Raw genomic sequence first — 7759 nt, forward strand, 5'->3', positions numbered from 1 at the left:
GAACCCAAGGGCTTCAAGGAGGCCAGTGGTGCCTAAATCGACCGCTGGGCAAATGTCTTCACATTCTAATAAAACATGCTCCATCGTTTCCCTAGCTTTACCACAGCAAGCACATGCTTCTTCTTACTTCTTATATCTCGCTTTATAGGTGCTTGTTCTAAGGCATCCCGATCTAGCTTCGAAAAGTAATGAGCTTTCCATTGAGTTATCATAAATTGTTTCTTTCCTGATTTCGTTTTTTCCCCTTAATTAGTTACTCATGGCCAGCTTATTTTCCATTGCCACCGCCTATGAGATTATTTGAGCCTCTATGACTTTCCGCTTGACATTCTTTGTTGCTGCATTACTCACGGTACAGGCCGCATACTTGCTGGTAAGCTTCCTAGTTCTTTTCCTCCACTGTGAATCAATGTTTTTCCTGTACAAACACCTCAACACTTTCCCATCCCATTTACTTTCTTGCATATTTCTCAGTCGTAATTATAAAACAATTTTACTGTGCGTTTTTCTCACTTCAAACCTAGTCCAGCCCATATCACCCTGCACAGCTTCATTTGCAGTCTTCCAGTAAGCGCCCAATGCGAGTCGTCCCACTGACCTTTGGTTCCCATCGAGTTCTGCTTGTACCCTTGATTTCAAGCCAACAACCGCATTTCCAAAAGTAAGTCCTGGAACCATTACACCTTTCCACATACCGCGGAGCACCTCGTACCTATTTATCCCCATAGCGCTCTGTGCTTCCATTATGGCCACATTTCTCTTCCCCTTTACTGTTATTGTTTTTTCCTGTGTTTTCATATATCTATTGTCTTCGTTTCTCCATATACCAAGGAATGCGCGGACGCGAACGCCATCTGGCGGTGTCTCAAGAAACCCAGCTGCGCGCGCGAGCATGGATGGATGTTATGAGCGTCCCCTTTCGGTTGCGCCACCAAGCTCTTGCTATTATACTGCCTAATCTCCTCCCTAGGTTAAAAAAGAAATAAAGAAGAAACCAATATGAATTCCCACAACCAAATTTTCTGATCCCCTATTGCGAACTTTCCTTTTGTACGTCTCCGTTTTCTGTCGTTTCCCTACTTTTATTCCACCAATCTTCCAATCGCCTCTTACTAATCCGTATTGCGGAGATGTTTACTTCTCCACTGCTCTCGCTGAACCCAAGGGCTTCAAGGAGGCCAGTGGTGCCTAAATCGACTGCTGGGCAGACGGCTTCACATTCTAATGAAACATGCTCCATCGTTTCCCTAGCTTTACCGCAGCAAGCACATCCGTCTTCTTCCAAGACGAGGAGCAAGACCAGGAGGCGAGCGCCGTCTAGTAGTGCTGCAAGAAACCCAGCGGCGCGCGCGAGCATCACCACATCAGCCGCAGTGCCCGGAAAGTCGGGAGAAGAGACAAAGAAAGATTCGCTTTAAAGGTCACAGGCCTGCGCGGTATACCTAGCACAGTCACAGCGTAAGCTCGAGGAACGGCTCCATAGGAGCTGCATTTTCGGCACCACGCGCTACAGGGTTTTAGCAGATAGCATTCGATGAGATTCGTATGTTTCTATTTCGTTTCACATGCTGGAACGTTGAAGAAGATTGCCAGACCAGCCATAGAAAATACATTGGTCTTTAAATGCACCTCCCAGTCACCCCGATTCAGTCTTACTGTGCGGAGGTACTGCCCTATCTCTTAACACTGTTGTTTATATACTATCGTTGAAACACTGCCATGATTCCTACTCTGGGAAAGCCCATTTGCACACTTGGGGTCGGTTACTCCTAAGTGTTGTGCGCTCTATAGTTCCATCCGTGATAAGGCTCCAGTGTTTGTTACTGTGAACACTTATTCCAGTCGACAGTTATCACTTTGTCATTTAGTGTATTTAGAGTATCTCATAATTTTTCTATTATATACTTACATGTCGCGAACATGTCTATCTACGACTTTATTTACCGAGAAGTTCAGTGATCCGCTTATCTCCTTCGCACCACGCACTTAATAGACCGGGTTTATTTCGCCATAATATTTTTGTATTCTATTATTGTGTGTGCTCTTTTACACTCCAGTAACAAGAAATCCTATATATGAATACAACAATCAAACCCCGGCCCTCAGTCCCCAGCAGCCGCGAAGCAACTGACCACGGCGGCGGTCAGATCTGTGACGCTGCAGAGGGTGCTAAGAATACCTGGCTCCGGACAGGCCGCCATTGGAATCTGAACCTGGCAACGTTTAACATTAGAACGTTATCTAGTGAGGCGAGTCTAGCAGTGTTATTGGAGGAATTAGAGGGTAGTAAATGGGATATAATAGGGCTCAGTGAGGTTAGGAGGACAAAAGAAGCATATACAGTGCTAAAAAGCGGGCACGTACTGTGCTACCGGGGCTTAGCGGAGAGACGAGAACTAGGAGTCGGATTCCTGATTAATAAGAAAATAGCTGGTAACATACAGAAATTCTATAGCATTAACGAGAGGGTGCCAGGTCTTGTTGTGAAACTTAAAAAGAGGTACAAATTGAAGGTGGTACAAGTCTATGCCCCTACATGCAGTCATGATGACCAGGAAGTCGAAAGCTTTTATGAAGACGTGGAATCGGCGATGGGTAAAGTCAAAACAAAATACACTATACTGATGGGCGACTTCAATGCCAGAGTAGGCAAGAAGCAGGCTGGAGACAAGTCAGTGGGGGAATATGGCATAGGCTCTAGGAATAGCAGAGGAGAGTTATTAGTAGAGTTTGCAGAACAGAATAATATGCGGATAATGAATACCTTTTTCCGCAAGCGGGTTAGCCGAAAGTGGACGTGGAGGAGCCCGAATGGTGAGACTACAAATGAAATCGACTTCATACTCTGCGCGAACCCTGCCATCATACAAGATGTAGACGTGCTCGGCAAGGTACGCTGCAGTGACCATAGGATGGTAAGAACTCGAATTAGCCTAGACTTGAGGAGCGAGCGGAAGAAACTGGTACACAAGAAGCCAATCAATGAGTTAGCGGTAAGAGGGAAACTAGAGGAATTCCGGATTAAGCTACAGAACAGGTATTCGGCTTTAACTCAGGATGAGGACCTTAGTGTTGAAGCAATGAACGACAATCTCATGGGCATCATTAAGGAGTGCGCAATAGGAGTCGGTGGTAACGCCGTTAGACAGGAAACCAGTAAGCTATCGCAGAAGACGAAAGATCTGATCAAGAAACGCCAATGTATGAAAGCCTCTAACCCTACAGCTAGAATAGAACTGGCAGAACTTTCTAAGCTAATCAACAAGCGTAAGACTGCGGACATCAGGAACTATAATATGGATAGAATTGAACAGGCTCTCAGGAACGGAAGAAGCCTAAAAACAGTGAAGAAGAAACTAGGAATAGGCAAGAATCAGATGTGTGTGTTAACAGACAAAGCCGGCAATATCGTTACTAATATGGATGAGACAGTTCAAGTGGCTGAGGAGTTCTATAGAGATTTATACAGTACCAGTGGCACCCACGACGATAGTGGAAGAGAGAATAGTCTAGAGGAATTCAAAATCCCACAGATAACGCTGGAAGAAGTAAAGAAAGCCTTGGGAGCTATGCAAAGGGGGAAGGCAGCTGGGGAGGATCAGGTAACAGCAGATTTGTTGAAGGATGGTGGTCAGATTGTTCTAGAGAAACTGGCCACCCTGTATACGCAATGCCTCCTAACCTCGAGCGTACCGGAATCTTGGAAGAACGCTAACATAATCCTAATCCATAAGAAAGGGGACGCCAAAGACTTGAAAAATTATAGACCGATCAGCTTACTGTCCGTTGCCTACAAAGTATTTACTAAGGTAATCGCAAATAGAATCAGGAACACCTTAGACTTCTGTCAACCAAAGGACCAGGCAGGATTCCGTAAAGGCTACTCAACAGTAGACCATATTCACACTATCAGTCAAGTGATAGAGAAATGTGCACAATATAACCAACCCTTATATATAGCTTTCATTGATTACGAGAAAGCGTTTGATTCAGTCGAAACCTCAGCAGTCATGGAGGCATTACGGAATCAGGGTGTAGATGAGCCATATGTAAAAATACTGGAAGATATCTATAGCGGCTCCACAGCCACCGTAGTCCTCCACAAAGAAAGCAACAAAATCCCAATAAAGAAAGGCGTCAAACAGGGAGATACGATCTCTCCAATGCTATTCACAGCATGTTTACAGGAGGGATTCAGAGACCTGGAGTGGGAAGAATTGGGGACAAAAGTTGGAGAATACCTTAGCAACTTGCGATTCGCTGATGATATTGCCTTGCTTAGTAACTCAGGAGACCAATTGCAATGCATGCTCACTGACCTGGAGAGGCAAAGCAGAAGGGTGGGTCTGAAAATTAATCTGCAGAAAACTAAAGTAATGTTTACCAGTCTCGGAAGAGAACAGCAGTTTACGATAGGTAGCGAGGCACTGGAAGTGGTAAGGGAATACATCTACTTAGGGCAGGTAGTGACCACGGATCCGGATCTTGAGACTGAAATAACCAGAAGAATAAGAATGGGCTGGGGTGCGTTTGGCAGGCATTCTCAAATCATGAACAGCAGGTTGCCACTATCCCTCAAAAGGAAAGTGTATAACAGCTGTGTGTTACCAGTACTCACATATGGGGCAGAGACCTGGAGGCTTACGAAAAGGGTTCTGCTGAAATTGAGGACGACGCAACGAGCTATGGAAAGAAGAATGATGGGTGTAACGTTAAGGGATAAGAAAAGAGCAGATTGGGTGAGGCAGCAAACGCGGGTAAATGACATCTTAGTTGAAATGAAGAAAAAAAAATGGGCCTGGGCCGGACATGTAATGAGGAGGGAAGTTAACCGATGGTCATTAAGGGTTACGGACTGGATTCCAAGGGAAGGTAAGCGTAGCAGGGGCGGCAGAAAGTTAGGTGGGCGGATGACATTAAGACGTTTGCAGGGACAACATGGCCACAATTAGTACATGACCGGGGTAGTTGGAGAAGTATGGGAGAGGCCTTTGCCCTGCAGTGGGCGTAACTACGCTGCTGATGATGATGATGATGATGATGAACAAGAAAAAGTTGTGAAACAAGACGATAAAATTTTCTTACGTTGCTTCATGTTGCGTATCGATGGCTGCTGTGACAAAATTACGTGTTACATTTAGAAGAATATGTTGAAGACAGCAGGTCACCGGGCTAAAATTGCAATCGGTAACAGCCGACAAGAGCCATGGTTGCACCAAAGCAAATAAAGACATTTAAAAAAATTGGAGGTCGCTTAAGCTTCGCCTTCAAGAGTGGAACGTGATAGCGTTATCGTAGCCCGTTCGCGCCGCCCACTCATTCGCTCGGCGTGCTCTTGAGTCGCACAAAGACAGCGTCCCGCATCGGATGCTGTACCTACTAATCGCGCTGTGAGTGGAAAGAGGAGCCGCGTTACCTAAACACGAGGGCTCGAGTGACGCACGCTGGAAGTTGGAAGGGAAGAGAGCGAGAAAACTTATTAGCATACTCGCACCGGTCCCCGCACGGCCCCAATGCGCTTAAACGAGACGAAGGGGTGAAGCGGGCAAGTGGTGCGCCACCTGTCCGGGCAGCTCCATACATTGCGGGGAGGTGGTCTTCTGTGTTTGCCGCAAGACGGCTCTGCGTGTGCGCCAAGCGCAGAAGAAATGTAGCGGAAACTTACTTCGCTACTCGTTTAACAGCGACTTCTGTGACATGCTCATAATTACCCGATATACACCGCAGTAAAACTTTCTACGACACGTTTCTAAGGCAACACCGCATTCACTAGAGGCGCTTTTGTCGCGCTTTGAACCATCGAACTCTTACTCTCCGGAGACCCTGGTTCGATTCCCACCCAGCCCATCTTACAAGTTGTTTTTATTTATGAATTGCCTTCCGGGATTTTTCGCTTACGGCCAACGCCGTCAACGCCGGCGACACCGGCTTTTCTGCGACACGAGCTCCTTAACGCTGTCGCGTTAAAACATAGCGCACTATAGTCAGCTTGAGATGAGGTGAAGTGTAGACTAATTTTATCGTTTATGTATTACTGTATCAGCATACAGCACCCAGCAAGGACGAATTCAAATCGAAGCGGGCTGTGTGGACGCTGCCATGCTGTTACAGTTACGGCAACCGAAGGAAGCCACCGCGACAGCCCACGGCATAGGACGCACATGCGCCCTCTGGGCGTTTGGCGGTGACATTGTCATGGTAGCATATCAAAAATACGACAGCACACAAAGTACGATCGCACGCACAATTTCAGGACGTACTCACCCTAACTATGCTGTACAAGCTCTCTACTACAAGAACAGGACGGGCGCGCCATGAGCGCGACCTCGCTAGTAGACGACGCACATCATAATGACAACAAAATTGAACACGTATAATCCATGCGTCAAATATATATATATGTTTGGCCAAACGGTGTAAACATAAATTTGCAGTTGAAATGAAGCACTATTGTAAGAGGGTAAAGTGCGCAATTGGCCTTGGCGCTCGCAGAGCAAGTACGTTGAATATTTCGCGGAGCGCGTCTCCGCCTCAATCCAGCTAAGGTCCCTTGTTACGATCGGCCTGCAGGGGTACTGAACTGCAAACCCTTCTTAGCCCGCTGCAGTTGTTTCGAGGGACCTGCAGGGTTGGCGATCTTCTGAGAAGCGACCTTCGAACCCTCCCGGCCCGCTGCGACGAGTCCCTTCGTAAAGCCAACAATGCGCCTCCTCGGACAGCCCAACGGCGCCGGCACGTCTAGCTACGTTCGGCGAACTGAGTATTGTTAGTTGGTTCGCTGTCGCCTCCATGGTCTACTTGGAGCAAGGGAACTCCTGGAAAAGGGTGTTTTGCGGTGCTTTCTGACGGGCCCCAGAAATTGTCACAGTCAATGGACAGACGCGGCGCCTGCCTGCGGGGTCAGCTCTGAAATCAAGAGGCGCCTGCTTGGGTCAAGCGCATCAACCCCTGTCTACGAGAACCATCTCACCTCGGTGTGTTCAGTGAAACCAAAGTGCGGAAGTGAGTGTGGGAACCCTCTCCCTCAAAAGCGGGTCGACTAGGATGAGTTTGGACGCTCCCATTGGACGAAGGTTGAACGGCAGTTTTCCTTCACCTAGGGATCTAGGGAGCACAGAGGTTTGGAAGCAGCCGTTGTCGGCTGTTTGGTGTGCTTTTCTTTTCAGTTCTGCTAGGCTGGTGAGATGTAACGTTCTCCGCCCTTCATGTAGATATTGTAAATAAATCCCATATTCCTCGTTCTCGATGAGAACAGGTCCCTCCCTTCAACAACGTCTTTAGTGTGGATGATTCGGACGACGGCGTGGCCCAGCTACCAATTATTTCATGCCTGACCCCAACTCCTACACCCTGAATAAAACTAAAAGGTAGCGACTTTCCTTCTCGCCTGGTCTCTCCTTCTCGCAACTCGCTCTTTCTCTCGTACCTCGCCCTCGCAGTTTGGCCGTTCGCTCGGAAGCCGCGCATAGTGTTACACGAGGCGAGACATTAAACATTTTTGGGTGTTTGCGCGTGATTTTTTACCCGTATTTATGGCTTGATTATTGTGTGCTGTGATAGGAGCGACGATGGAACGCTATGAAACTGGCAGAAGCAGGTGTTTTTTTCTTTTTTTCGGCGCGTAACTGCTCGCTAGTTTTTTGGCTTCAGGTTGGCTGCCTGCTTCCAGTTAGAAGAAGGCTTTTGGGGCTAGTTTGGTGGACAAAATCCTTTTAGTGTTGAGTACTAGCACAAAAATCAGAATTATTTGTCTCGCCAA

This window comes from Dermacentor variabilis, chromosome 2 (assembly GCF_050947875.1).
Source record: "Dermacentor variabilis isolate Ectoservices chromosome 2, ASM5094787v1, whole genome shotgun sequence".
NCBI lineage: Eukaryota > Metazoa > Arthropoda > Arachnida > Ixodida > Ixodidae > Dermacentor > Dermacentor variabilis.